The sequence below is a fragment of the Monodelphis domestica genome, chromosome 5 (assembly GCF_027887165.1).
Source record: "Monodelphis domestica isolate mMonDom1 chromosome 5, mMonDom1.pri, whole genome shotgun sequence".
NCBI lineage: Eukaryota > Metazoa > Chordata > Mammalia > Didelphimorphia > Didelphidae > Monodelphis > Monodelphis domestica.
The window spans coordinates 115,842,545-115,856,640 of record NC_077231.1 but is presented as its reverse complement, the minus strand read 5'-3'; the positions used below and the strand labels follow the sequence as shown (position 1 = coordinate 115,856,640).

The window sequence follows — 14,096 nt, the reverse complement described above, 5'->3', positions numbered from 1 at the left end:
ATGGACTTCTCCATTAGTGGCAATGCAGTGATCATGAACCACCTGGAGGGATTTACGAGAACGAACACTATCCACATTCAGAGGAAAAACTGTGGGAGTAAAAACACCGAAGTAAAACAACTGCTTGATTAATGGGTCGAGGGGATATGGTTGGGGACATAGTCCCTAAATGAACATCCTAGGGCAAACATCAACAACATGGAAATAGGTTTGGATCAAGGACATATGTAATACCCAGTGGAATTTCGAGTCATATATGGGAAGGGTGGGAGGAGGGAAGGGAGGAATAGAAAATGATTTTTGTATCCATGGAATAATGTTTGAAATTGACCAAATAAAATAAAAAAAAAAAACTATTTGATTCTTCCCCTAACCTCTCTTCAGGTCAAGGTCTTTCCTCAGAACATTTCTCATATAGGACCCCTTCTCTGGTACTATTACCGCCCTGGTAGAAGCCTCATCACCTCATGTCTGGAGTAGTAATATTGACCTCTGGTTGGTGCCCCTGCCTCAAATCCCTCTGCACTCTAATTCATCCTCCACTCAGTCATCAAAATAATTTTCCTAAAGTGCAAGCTTGGCCATGTTATACCACTTTCCCTTTCAATTAACTCCAGTGGCTTCCCATTATCTCTAATATCAAATATGAAATCTGTTTGAGTTTTAAAGATCTTCATGATCTAACCCCATACTACCTTTTGAGTCTTCTTTATTTTTTTTTAAACCCAGACCTTAAAATCAATACTTGTGTATTGGTTCCAAAGCAGAAGAGTGATAAGGGGGTTAAGTGACTAGCCCAGCGTAACACAGTTGGGAAGTATCTAAGGCTAGATTTGAACCCAAGATTTTCTGTCTCTGATCTTGGTTCTCAATACACTGAGTCACATACCTGCCCCCACCTTTTAAGTCTTTTTAAACCTTACTTACAGGGTCCAAGCACACTGGTCTTGCTGTTTCATAAGACACTCCATTTTCTGTCCCTGGGCATTTTCACTGGCTTTACCCAAGGTCTGGAATTCTTCCTTTCTCATTTCACCTTCCTTGACTTCTTTCAAGTTTCAGATAAAATCTCACCTTCTAAAAATGTCTTTCCTGATTCCCATAATGTTTGTCCCTTCTCACTAAGACTGCCTTCAATTTATCCTGTATGTATTAACTGTATTGCCTCCCCCATTAAACTGTAAATTGCTTGAGGGCAGAGATTGTTTTTGCTCTCCTTTTTATCCCCAGTGTTTAGCACAGTGACTGGTGCATAGTAGGCCCTTAATGCGTGCTTCTTGACCACATTGTGTAGTCAACACCTGGTTATTTACATGTTGTCTCCCCATTCGTATACACATTATTTAAGTTAGAGATTGTTTTTCTTCCTCTCTTTGTATTCCCAACATTTTACTTAGGTTGGGCATACAGTAAATGTTAAATAAATATTTCTTGAATCACTATTTATTATACCTTCTGGGTCTGTGTCTTGCACCAACAGAATAAACAGAAGTTTCTTATTTCTGGCATAGGTGATTATAAATATAATGACTAAAAAGATTAATGGAACATTGTAGAAAATGACAAACATCATAACTTTGATAATTCCAGATAATTTGGCACCATCTGTGAAAACATTGTCTTTCCCTAAATAGGATATAATTATATTATTTTTTGTCTTTGTATTTGTATTCCAAAGACATAGCCTGGTGGCTCATACATAAGCCATTGAATTAAACTTAATGTCCAACTGAATCACCAAATTCTAGTTTGCCAAGATCTATTTGAATATTGACTCTACTATATCCTTCTTAAGCTAGTGCCCCTCATTTACTAGCATCCTTCCCTTTGCATCATCAAGTTGAAGAAGAATTTTATTGATACTCTTATCCATATGAAAAGAGACAACTGTAAATAGCACAAGACCAAGAAGAAATTTCAGGGCATTCCATTGGAGATCACATTCCGAGTTCATGTTGAAACACTGATGAGTACACTTTAGTCGTGAACCCAATTCCAAATTCACCTACTGCTACACTGGCATGAGGGAATTTTCAAGTGCTTTGTAAAATCTAGGCAAATTATCTCGTGTATTCTCCTGATTTATTAATCTAATTACTCTGTCAGAAAAGGAGGTCAGCCTACATTTCCTGGAGTGCTGGGAAAGAGATGCATTACTCTGTATGTATTTTTTAAAAATAATAATAGACTTCTTAGTTGCTTTGGAAGTTTAAGAATTTATTATGAGTTCTTAAAGGAACTATTAGTTCCTTAGTTAGCTGGATATTTATGGACTGGGAATGTCAAGTTTTAGTGGGATGCGGGTAGAAAAATGATTGTAGCCAGGAAAAGTCAGGGAGAGAAGAGAAGAAGAGCATGAAGAAGCCATGGTGGCAAGCCTGGAGGACAATAATGATATTCAGAAAACACAAGGGAAAAAAAAGAAGACAGATCAAAAACATTGTAGTCTAGTAAAAAGAACACTGGGTCTTGGAATGGGAAAATTTGGGCTGGAGCTCAGACTACAACATTTATCTAGTTATATGACCCTGGGGAAATTATAATAAATTGTTACCGTTTTTAGCTAGACAAGACCTTCATAATAATCTAGCCCTACCATTAACCTCTCTGTGCTTCAGTTTTTTCATTTATACAGGATAATGATGAGAAAAGCACTTTGGTAATAAAGATGATAATGGATACTAGTAATAATATTCATATAGTGATTTAAAGTTTGCAAATTGCTTTATGTTTGATCCTCCAATCAGCCATGTAAGGTCACTATTTTCATTCAGTTGTTTGCATCATGTCTGACTCTTTGTGACCCCATTTAGGTTTTTCTTGGCAAAGATACAGGAGTGGTTTGTCATTTCCTTTTCTACTTAATTTTACAGATGAGGAACTGAGGCACATGAGCTGGTAATTATCTGAGGCCAAATTTGAACTTAAGAACATGAGTCTTCCTGACTTCAGACCTGAGTACAGTGATTACTATACCATCCAGCTGTCCTCAGTAGTCATTATTATCCCCATTTTATAGATGATAAAACTGAGGCTAAGGAAACAAGATCATCAATCAATTAATAAATATTTATTAAATATTTAGTATGTGCTGGACTGTACTAAACATTGAGGATTTTTTTTTAAAGCAGACGAGTAACATTCTGTGCCTTCAAGGAGCTCAAATTCCAAAGTGGAGACAACTGGGATGTAAATTGGTTCATATAAGATAAATGTATAGAAAATTAAAGGCAATCTATTTTTTATTAAAAACAAAAAAAAAAACAAACCCTTACCTACTGTCTTAGAATCAATGCTGGGTATTGGTTCTAAGGCAGAAGAGTGATAAGGGTCAGGCAATGGAGGTTAAGTGACTTGTCCAGGGTCACACAACTAGGAAGTGTCTGAATCCAGATTTGAACCCAAGACCTCCCATCTGTAGGCCTGGCTCTCAATCAGCTGAGCCACCCAGCTGCCCCCAAGGCTATCTTAATGGGGAAGGTCCCAGAATGAGGGGCGAGATCCCCAAAGGCTATCCTGCAGTGAGTGGCACTCAAGCTGAGTTTTGAAGGAAATCACAGATTTTTAGAGGTGGAGGGTACTGAGGGTATTCCAAGGAATGAGGGACAGCCAATGCAAAGATACAAAGATGGGAGATATGTAAGGAATAGCAAGCGGATGTATATGACTGGTCTGTAGAATGCATGGAAGGAAATAATGTATAAGATGGGTGGATGGTAGAAAAGGGGCAATTTGTGAAGATCTTTAAAAGAAAACCAAAGTTTATTTGTGGTAAAATAGAGTGCTCCACCATAATCGGGAAAAACTGAGTTCAAATGTTGATTCAGATACTTCCTACATATATGAACTTGGGCAAGTCACTTAATCTCTCTCAGATTCGTTTTCCCATATATAAAAAGAGGACGATAATAGCACTCACATCATATAGTCGAAGGATCAAACAAGTTCATGCCTATTAAGTGTTTGGCAAATCTTAACCCTCACTACATACTATTTGATTATTTTTAATTAACATCATCATCACATTAGTAGTACAATATATGAATTTAGATGTTAATAGGGAGACATGAATTTATTGAGTAGAGGGAGTGACAAAGTCAGCCATATCTATGATTTAGAAATCACTTTCTTAGCCTGAGAAGAATGGGTTGGATTAGAGAGATGCTTGAGGTCAATTAGAAGGCTACTGTAATAATTCAGGTGAAAGCTGATGAAGATCTGAAGGGGTGCAAATAGAGAGAAAGGGGCTATAAGAGATATTGTGAAGATAAAAATGGGAAGACTTGAAATGTAGTTAAGAAGGATTGAGGAGTTAAAGAATGACCATGAGGTTGTAAACCTGAGTGACTAGAAGCATGGTGCTACTAATAATAAGGAAGCTGGAAGAGGTATGGATTTAGCAAGGAAGGTGATGAGTTCCATTTTGAATGTTGAGTTTGAGATACCTGTAACATCCAATTCCAGTATCCAATAGGTGATGAGAGCCTGATGTTTAGGATAGAAACCAAGACTGGATATATTAATCTGGGAATAGTCTACATAAAGATGACACTTGTACCCTTGGGAGTCTAGAAGTTTGCCAAATGAAGGAATGTAGAGAGAAGAGGGTTCAGGATAGAATCTTGGGGACACTTGTATTTGGTGGGCATGGCATGGATGAAGTTCTAGCAAAAGAGATTAAAGAGGAATGGTCAGGCAGCTAGGAGGAAAAGCAAGAGACACAAGAGTAATAAAAATCCAGAGAGGAGAGAGTATCTAGGAGGAAGAAATGTTCAATTTTTTAAAAAATCATCAGTGAAGTCAAGAAGTATTAGGACTAGGGACAGCTAGGTGGTTAATTGACTAGAGAGCCAAGCCTAGAAACAGGAGGTCCTGTGTTCAAATCTAGTCTTAGACACTTCCTAACTATGAGACCCTGGGCAAGTCATTTAGCCCAAATCGCCTAACCCTTACCAATTTTCTGCCTTGGAACTTATACTTAGTATTGATTCTAATCAGAAGACAAGAGTAGGATTAAAAAAAGGATGATAATTGAGAAAAAGACATTGTATTTGCTAGTTAAAAGACCATTTATTACTTTTGTGAGATCAGTTGCAGTTGAATAAGGAAGTAAAAAACCAGGTTATAAAAAATAGGGTTTAAAAGAAAGTGTGAGGGGTAGCTAGGTGACTCAGTGGATAAAATGCCAGGCCTGCAGATAGTAGGTCTTGAGTTCAAATCTTATCTCAGACACTTCCTAACTCTGTGTTCCTGGGCAAGTCACTTAACCCCCATTGCCTAGCCCTTGCCACTCTTCTGCCTTGGGACCTATATATAGTACTAAATCTAAGATAGAAGATAAGAGTTTAAGAGAGAGAGACAGACAGATAGAGAGAGACATGTTTTAAACCCTAACCTTCCAACTTAGAATTAATACTATGTATTTGTTCCAAGGCAGAAGAGTGGTGAAAGCTAGGCAGTGGAGGTTAAGTGACTTGCCCAGGCCAGATTTTAACCCAGGACCTCCCATTTCTGGACCTGACTTTCAATCTATTGAGTCACCTAACTGCTCCTTAGACATATTTTTCAAGAAGTTTTGTTGTGGCCAGTTACTAGATGATGATTGCTGGAGGTGGTAGTGACCAGTAAGGTTAGCTGGTTTGTTTTTTAAGATGGGGAGACTTGATCTCATTTGTCAGCAGAGCAAAAGCAACATGTAATTTCTGTCCTAGGATGAAGGACCCTTGGGGGGGCTTCTGGAGCTAAGCTGAGAAGAAATTAACTTTTGTTGGTGGCTGAGTGGTGAAGAAGATATTGGAGTCTCTGAGAATTGAGTCTGAAGGAAGAAGAAAGAAGATTAAATACTTGTCCTCCCATCTCCCTGACAAACTTTTGTGTAACAGCTGACAGGACTGACATTTCCCAAAATCCTCCTAACCCTCACTATAGACTAGGGATAACTCCATCCCTCTCACCTCATCTTCCATCCTTGACCTGTTTTTCCCAATAAACCCCCTTGAGAAAGAAAGAGTATCTCATAGTCCTCTCTGGGAAGGAGGGGGGATGGGTGAAGCTAAAGGCTTCAGAAGTGGGAGGTGAAGGGAGGTTATTGAGGGAGGAGGATGGTAGGAAAATTATTAATCAATTAGTCATCTAGGGAATTGATAGACACCCTCAAGTATTCCCCTAGTAGTATCACTCTCTTTTTTATAACTAGGTACCTTCAGGTTTCCCTTAGTATCCTCTCTAGTCACACCAGAGTATCTAGTTACTACAATTGACACTCCAGTATTATTTATTACAATAGGCACACCATTATCAATTCTATTACAGGATGGTGATGAGGTCCATTTATTAGAGGAAATGGAAGCTATTGGGATCAAAAGTGCATGGAGAGTAGTTGGTTTTAGGAAGTAGAAGGCACATCTCATCATCAGAGCCTGAAGTGAAGAAGATGGTGAGGAATGATGTTACATATGAGAAAGAACCATTGGAGAAGGATGTCCCTGAAAAGATTTCACATCAATTTTATCAGTAAAGTATGAGTCTAAATCTTCAATGGAGATAGTCAAGGGAAGAGGGGCCATAGGAGATGTGAAGAGAAAAGAACAGGTTTGGAAGAGCTCCTTACTGTAAAGGGAAAGAGAATCAATTAGGGAGGAGCCACGAGACTGTCTTGCTGCAGAGAAGGTCCAGTTGAGATTAGATAACAAATTTGTTATAGACCCAATACATATGATTGCATGATTTCTCCTAGCTTACTTCTGCTGTACAGGAATGTGATGGGGTGGAGAAGGAGAAGAGAACAAATATTTAATTAGCACTTACTATGTAGCAAGTTACTTAGCCTACTATGTGCCTAAAGTCAGAAAGACCTGAATTAAAATCTAGCCTTAGACATGGACTAGCTGTGTAATCCTCTGCAAGGCACTTAACCCTGTATGTTTGCCTCAATTTCCTCATCTGTAAATTGAGCTGAAGAATGTAATGGCAAGCCACTCCATTATATTTGCCAAGAAAACCTCAAATGGGGTCATGAAAAATTGGACTTAACTAAAAAACAACTGAACAACAACAAACATGCCAAACTCTGTGCTAAGTGCTTTACAATTATTAACTCATTTGATTCTTTTTACAATTCTGACGAGATTTAGGTACTGTTGAGGAATTTTTTTTTTAATAGTTGAGAAAATTAAGACAGAAATTAAGTGACTTGCCTAGGATCCCAAAACAAGTAAATTTCTGAGGTCAAATTTGAACTCAGGTCTTCCTGACTCTAGATTCAACTGCTCTACCCTCTGCTTCACCTAGCTGTCTCTAGGCATAGGAACAAAAGAGGAAGATCAAGGGCTGGAGTTTAGTAAAGTATAAGCTGTAGAAAAGGGAAAATCAGATTTAAGAGTAGAGATTGGAAAGGGAGGAAAATGTAGCCAGAGCACTTGGACTCATATAGAAAGACTGGTGAGATTAAAGATAACCATAAGGATGAAAACTAGGGTCAAGAGGAATGAGCCTGATGGTTTGGAAGTCCAAAAGTCTAATGAGTCAGAAGATTGTATGTCCTGGAACATCTTGTCAAAAGGGCTAATGATTCAAGGGCAAAGACTAGAATCAGATTCCAATTTCTTGACTTTAGTCAGTGCTCTGTCCACTTTAAAAACTAGAGAGTGTCAAGAACATGTCAAGAAATCCCAATTCTGCCACTGATTATGGGTATGACCACTGGCAAGTCATTTAATCTTTCTTGGTCTTAGTTTCCTCATATTACCTTTGAGATGGTTATAACTCTGAATCTATGATTCCTAGATATTATGATCCTGGGATCTGTTCTTAATGAAGCCAAGATAGCTTTCCATCTTTTTGCTGCGAGTCAGTCATTTCAATTATGTCTGACTCTTTATGACCCCATTTGGGTTATTTGGGGTTTTTTTTTGTAGAAATACTGGAGTGATTTGACATTTCCTTCTTCAGTTCATTTTACATATAAAGAAATAAAGGCAAACAAGGTTAAGTGATTTGCCAGGGTGACACAGTTAGTATCTGAGGCTGGTTTGAAATCAGATCTTCCTAACTCTAGGCCTGAGTCTCTATCAACTAGCTATTAGCTACCTAGCTGCCCTATTCTCCTTTGATGATATTGACTTTTTTTTAAGTTTTGACTGTACTGGCCATCCACTCTTACTGGATAATTAGTCACTCTTCCCTTGTGTAAAGAGACATGATATCCTTTTTAACTTTTTTGAACCTTTTTTCTTTTTTGTTTTTTCCAATTTGAACATTATTTGGTCATTTTCAAACATTATTCCTTGGAAACAAAGATCATTTTCTTTTCCTCCCCCCCTCCCACCACCCCTCCAATAGCCGACACATGATTCCACTGGGTATCTCATCTGTCCTTGATTCGAACCCATTTCCATGTTGTTGGTATTTGTATTAGGGTGTTCACTTAGAGTCTCTCCTCAATCATGTCCCCTCAACCCCTGGAGTCAAACAGTTGCTTTTCTTCGGTGTTTTTACTCCCACAATTTGTCCTTTGCTTGTGGATAGTGTTTTTTCTCCTAGATCCCTGCAGAATGTTCAGGGACATTGTATTGATACTAATGGAGTAGTCCATTATGTTCGATTGTACCACAGTGTATCAGTCTCTGTGTACAATGTTTTCCTGGTTCTGCTCCTTTCATTCTACATCAGTTCCTGGAGGTTGTTCCAGTCTCCATGGAATTCCTCCACTTTATTACTCCTTTTAGCACAATAATATTCTATCACCAACATATACCACAATTTGTTCAGCCATTCTCCAATTGAAGGGCATCCCCTCATTTTTCCAATTTTTGGCCACCACAAAGAGCACAGCTATGAATATTCTTGTACAGGTCTTTTTCCTTATTATCTCTTTGGGGTACAAACCCAGCAGTGCTTTGGCTGGATCAAAGGGCACTCTTTTATCGCCCTTTGGGCATAGTTCCAAATTGCCCTCCAGAATGGTTGGATCAATTCACAATTCCACCAGCAATGAATTAATGTCCCAACTTTGCCACATCCCCTCCAGCATTCATTACTTTCCTTTGCTGTCATGTTAGCCAATCTGCTAGGTGTGAGGTGGTACCTCAGAGTTGTTTTGATTTGCATCTCTCTGATTATAAGAGATTTAGAGCACTTTTTCATGTGCCTATTAATAGTTTTGATTTCTTTGGCTGAAAACTGCCAGTTCATGTCCCTTGCCCATTTATCAATTGGAGAATGGCTTGATTTTTTTGTACAATTGATTTAGCTCTTTATAAATTTGAGTAATTAGACCTTTGCCAGAGGTTTTTGTTATGAAGATTGTTTCCCATTTGGTTGCTTTCCTTCTCATTTTGGTTGCATTGGTTTTGTTTCTACAGAAACTTTTTAACTTGATGTAATCAAAATTGTTTATTTTACATTTTGTGACTCTTTCTGTGACTTCCTTGTTTTTAAAGTCTTTCCCTTCCCACAGGTCTGACATGTATACTATTCTGTGTTCACCTAATTTACCTATGGTTTCCTTCTTTATGTTCAAGTCATTCACCCATTCTGAGTTTATCTTGGTGTAGGGTGTGAGGTGCTGATCCAAACCTAATCTCTCCCACACTGTCTTCCAGTTTTCCCAGCAGTTTTTGTCAAATAGTGGGTTTTTGTCCCAGAAGCTGGGGGCTTTGGGTTTGTCATAGACTGTTTTGCTGAGGTCCCTTACCCCAAGTCTATTCCACTGATCCTCCTTTCTGTCTCTTAGACAGTACCAGATTGTTTTGATGACCACTGCTTTATAATAGAGTTTGAGATTTGGGACTGCAAGGCCACCTTCCTTTGTATTTATTTTATTTCCCTGGATATCCTTGATCCTTTGTTCTTCCAAATGAATTTTGTTATGGTTTTTTCTAATTCAGTAAAAAAAAAAATTTTGGTAGTTCAAAGGGTATAGCACTAAATAGATAAATAAGTTTGGGTAGAATGTTCATTTTTATTATATTGGCTCGTCCTACCCATGAGCAGTTAATGAACCTTTTTTCTTTAAAAAAAACTCTTTATTTTTGTTTTAAGTCATTTTTTGAAACCTTCAGAAGCGAATCTGAAATCCTCATTTCTAAGACAAGATACAAAGGGTCAAAGAATGGTTCATGAAGCTGCCACACACCTCCTTTTGGATAGAAATCAACCATCTCTGAATGGTCTGTTCTCACATATTGTATTTCACCTTTGTTGCCTCCACATACAAAAAGTCCTAGGTCAACCTGTTCTGAATTTACTGTCACAACTTCTGGTATAGATATTTCACACCACAAAGACAAAGATACAGTGTGAGGTCGATTATCAAATGTTTCTTAAACAAAAGTACAATCATGAAATTTTATCACAGATGCAATTCTTTTTAAAAAAGTGATTTTTAGGAAACATTGAGACAGCACAGAGTGGCAAAAATTAGTCTTCATTAATTGCTCAAAGTTATTCAATATCCCCTTTTAAATAAAAGCACACAAACATTGATTAAAAGTGGTTAAAAAGGAATGTCAGCAACTCAATGACTGCCAGATGTTCACTGTGATGCTTCCTAAGATGTCACCAACAAGACAGCATCTTTAACTGACCCCCTCCAGTCCCCAACTGCGTAGCTTTCCACATTGTACTTCTGGTTTGCAGCTCTTTGTCATGGTTACAATTGACCACACAGCCAGACGTGATGAAAAGCTCTCTTGCTGAGAACATTTGGAAGGAAAGGTCCTGCCTCACAGAATGTCATCCCTCCGTCATTGGAGCTCCAAAGTAGATGCCCTGTCACTTAACAGCTCTGCCAAAGTGAACGTTGGAAGGCCAGTTGAGAAGCAGACACACACAATCTAGTTCTATGATGTTTAAACGCATGTACCATCTTCTCTGAGGAGCTCTTAACACTCTTTCATAGTTATCATCTCATTGAACCTCATTCCACCTTTGTGAAGTAGTTATAGTAAATGACAGGTATCACTGCTGTACAATATGAATAAACCAATACTGGTTGAGAACTGATGGTCCTGTTTCCCATCTGTATACTTTTTTTAAAAAGCAGCTACTTTTATCACTATTTATAGAAAAGTGGACCCTCCCTTCCCCAGTCCTACTGCAGCCCTCACCACTTTTGAAGTTTCAAAGCTCGGATCTGCTGAAGCCTGACTTAACTTAGACCTGGGAAAGCATCATTCACAACACTTGGGTTTCTAGTTGGTAGACTTCTTTGACTGAAAGATTGAAGTTGATAATTGGGTTAAAGTACAGGGTCAAGTAAAATAAACAGTTGCAAATAAACTGAGGAATAATAGGCCAAAAAATCCCTGCATTGATACTTTCCAAAAATGGCTTCACAATATGCAAAGTACAGTTTTCAATTAATTCCTTGACCAAATCCTCCAAATGGAAAATAACTCCAGAACAGAAAGCAACATGGCATTAATAATAAGAAATCATGAGTGCACATCTAGCCAATCCCAGGCAAATTCAGCAATTAACTGATATGGAAGGAAAGAATATTTAACAAGGAATTCTCTCCACTGCTTCCAAATGGGCTCTTTAAAGTCAAGAAACTTTGTGATATCTTCTTTTTCTTGCCCAGGGCATATTGTATGGATGAAAGGTAAGAAGGTTTCCACACACTCAAACAAGTACAGATACAACATATTGAGTCTTGGGGAGCTCTTCAGGGCATTCAACAAGAAAATGACTTGCCTTGTATTCCCAAAGATTCTGTAGGGGCTTTACTCCTAAAGTTTTGATTTACTGGAGCTCCATTATGTCCTTCCCCTTCCCCCCCCCCACCCCCCGTGGCTACTATTCTCTATGTTATATGGAGCCATTAACTCTTTCAGATAAAAATCTTTCTCTGTAAAGAGAAGCCCACGGTTCCAGTTGCTCTAGCTAGATGACTTCTTCAGCTGTCCATTTTGTGCTTCGTGAACAAGCAGGTCATGCTCTGATCCTCTCCTGCTCCAGTGATATACAAGTAGAATCAGTTAAAGCTGTCAGGACTCCAGAAAAACAATCCTCCTGCTCTGAGGATTTGCTCATCCTGCATTTGGGATGACAGAAATTTGATCATTCCCCTTTTTGTGAGACTGAAAGACTATCACTGATCTGCTGAATATCTTCTGATCTCAATTTGATGGCATCAGGAAATAACTTTTCACCAGCATCTCTGAGCAGAATATCTACTTTAGGAAAACCTTTTTCATTTCTCCTGACACTCTGGATACTGTTTTCTTTGAGGACATCCACCATAGAGCCAGGCAATAGCGACAGAAACTGTGTCCTCAGTTCAAGGTTGTGGAATTCACCAGGATGCCATAACAGCAGCAGCAAGAAAATTCACTAACAGAAATATAATGACTAACTCCAGGGACAGGTTCTTCTTCAGTTTTCATCATTTTGGATACAATGATCTGAATGTCTTCCATTTTTTCCCCTAGATCATTCCATACTCTGAGACATCTGTTTCAAACTCTTAAGAGCTATGAAGCATAATTAAATGATGCTGTGCTGGAGTCAGCCTCATGAGGACCCAAGCATTCGGCAGCAAGGGCACTGCCCACCCAGATGCCCCAGTCACTGAGGTTGAGGTGGAAGACCTCAATTCTGGAAATAAAATACGAACTGACTATACCATTGGTGCACCCCTCCCAGCAACCACAGAGCACCTCAACCTTTCTAATTGCTCCTTCTCTAATTTGCTACCTTTTCATCCTTTTAATATAAGAGTTACCCAAGCATCTGAACTTATTCTCTGACCTTTGGCAATCAAATTAGAATTCATGGTTTTAAATACCATTTCAATTTAGATTGTTTCCAGATCTGTAACTCCAGTCCCGATTTATCTTCTGTACCTCAGACTCAAATCCCTGATTGCCTCCATAATATCTCCATCTAGATATTCCTCTACCACCTCAAGTTCAACAAATTCAAAACCAAGCTCACTCTCTTCTACCTGCTGTCTCCTTAACTCATTATTTTTGTCTTTAGTACGACTTGGTCTTGCACTTTCATGACCTTGTAAGATTTTCTCTCTCCTTCCTTCCTATCCTCTCTTCCTCTGTACTCATATGTAATCAGTTACCAAATCTTGGCAGTTCCATATCCCAATATCTCTAAAATTCTTTTCCCACTTCCACCATTCTAGAGGAGGCCTTCTTTTTACTCCTTTATTTGTGAGTTAAGAGTATTTATAAGCTGATCCTTTTCCATATTTCTAGTTTTCTCACATATCATTCCCTTCCCCTCACTGAGCCATCCAACCATATAGGCCTGCTTCACATTTAGCACCTATGACACCCCCTTCCATACCTTCACACAGGCTATTTCTAATGTTTGAAATGCATTGCTTCCTCTCTGCCACTGGGAATTCTGGGTTTCCTTCAAGACAGCATCAGTGCTACCCTCTCTGTGAAGCCCTTCTTGATCCTCTGGCTCCTAGTTACCTCCCTCTCATTAACATCTTGCATTCATTTTGTATATATCATGCATATACTTTATCTAATACAATGTCTCTCTTATTAGACAATAAGCTCCTTGAGGGCAGGGATTGCTTCAATTTTGGCTTAATATCCCAAGTGTTCCTGGCACATAGTAAGTACTTAATAAATGCTTATTGGACAAATATCCTGCCTTGAGAAATAACCTCCAAATTGTTGGGATCTAGTAAGTCTCTCTGATTCCATCCTTTCATTCTATAATCTCTTTTTCTTTTTCTTTAAAAGAAAAAAACACTTATCTTCTGTCTTAGAATTAATAATAAATATGAGTTCTAAGGCAGAAGAGTGGTAAGGGCAGGAAATGGGGGTTAAGTGACTTGCTCAGAATCACACAGCTAGGAAGTGCTTGAGGCCACATTTGAACCCAGCACCTTCCATCTCTAGGTATGGCTCTCTAGCCACTGAGTGATCTAGCTACCCCCCACCCTGGCCAATCTATTTTTTATAGCACTGCTAAACTATTCTTTAATGCACACAGGTAATGTCTCTACTATGCTCAAAAATCTTCAATGATTTCTTGTATAAACTAAGTAAAGTTTAAACTCCTTTCCCTGGCATTCAAGATGATATATGATCCAGGACTACTTATCTCATATTGTTCCC

General features: G+C 38.6%; 1 protein-coding gene and 1 pseudogene across 1 annotated transcript in view; both read right to left on the bottom strand.

The window, feature by feature from the left end:
* Positions 1–14,096, bottom strand: part of CLEC1B (C-type lectin domain family 1 member B) — a 53,102-nt gene that overhangs the window by 33,786 nt on the left and 5,220 nt on the right. The window lies entirely within an intron of this gene.
* On the bottom strand, positions 7,744–12,468 carry LOC100618463 (bifunctional apoptosis regulator-like; annotated as a pseudogene).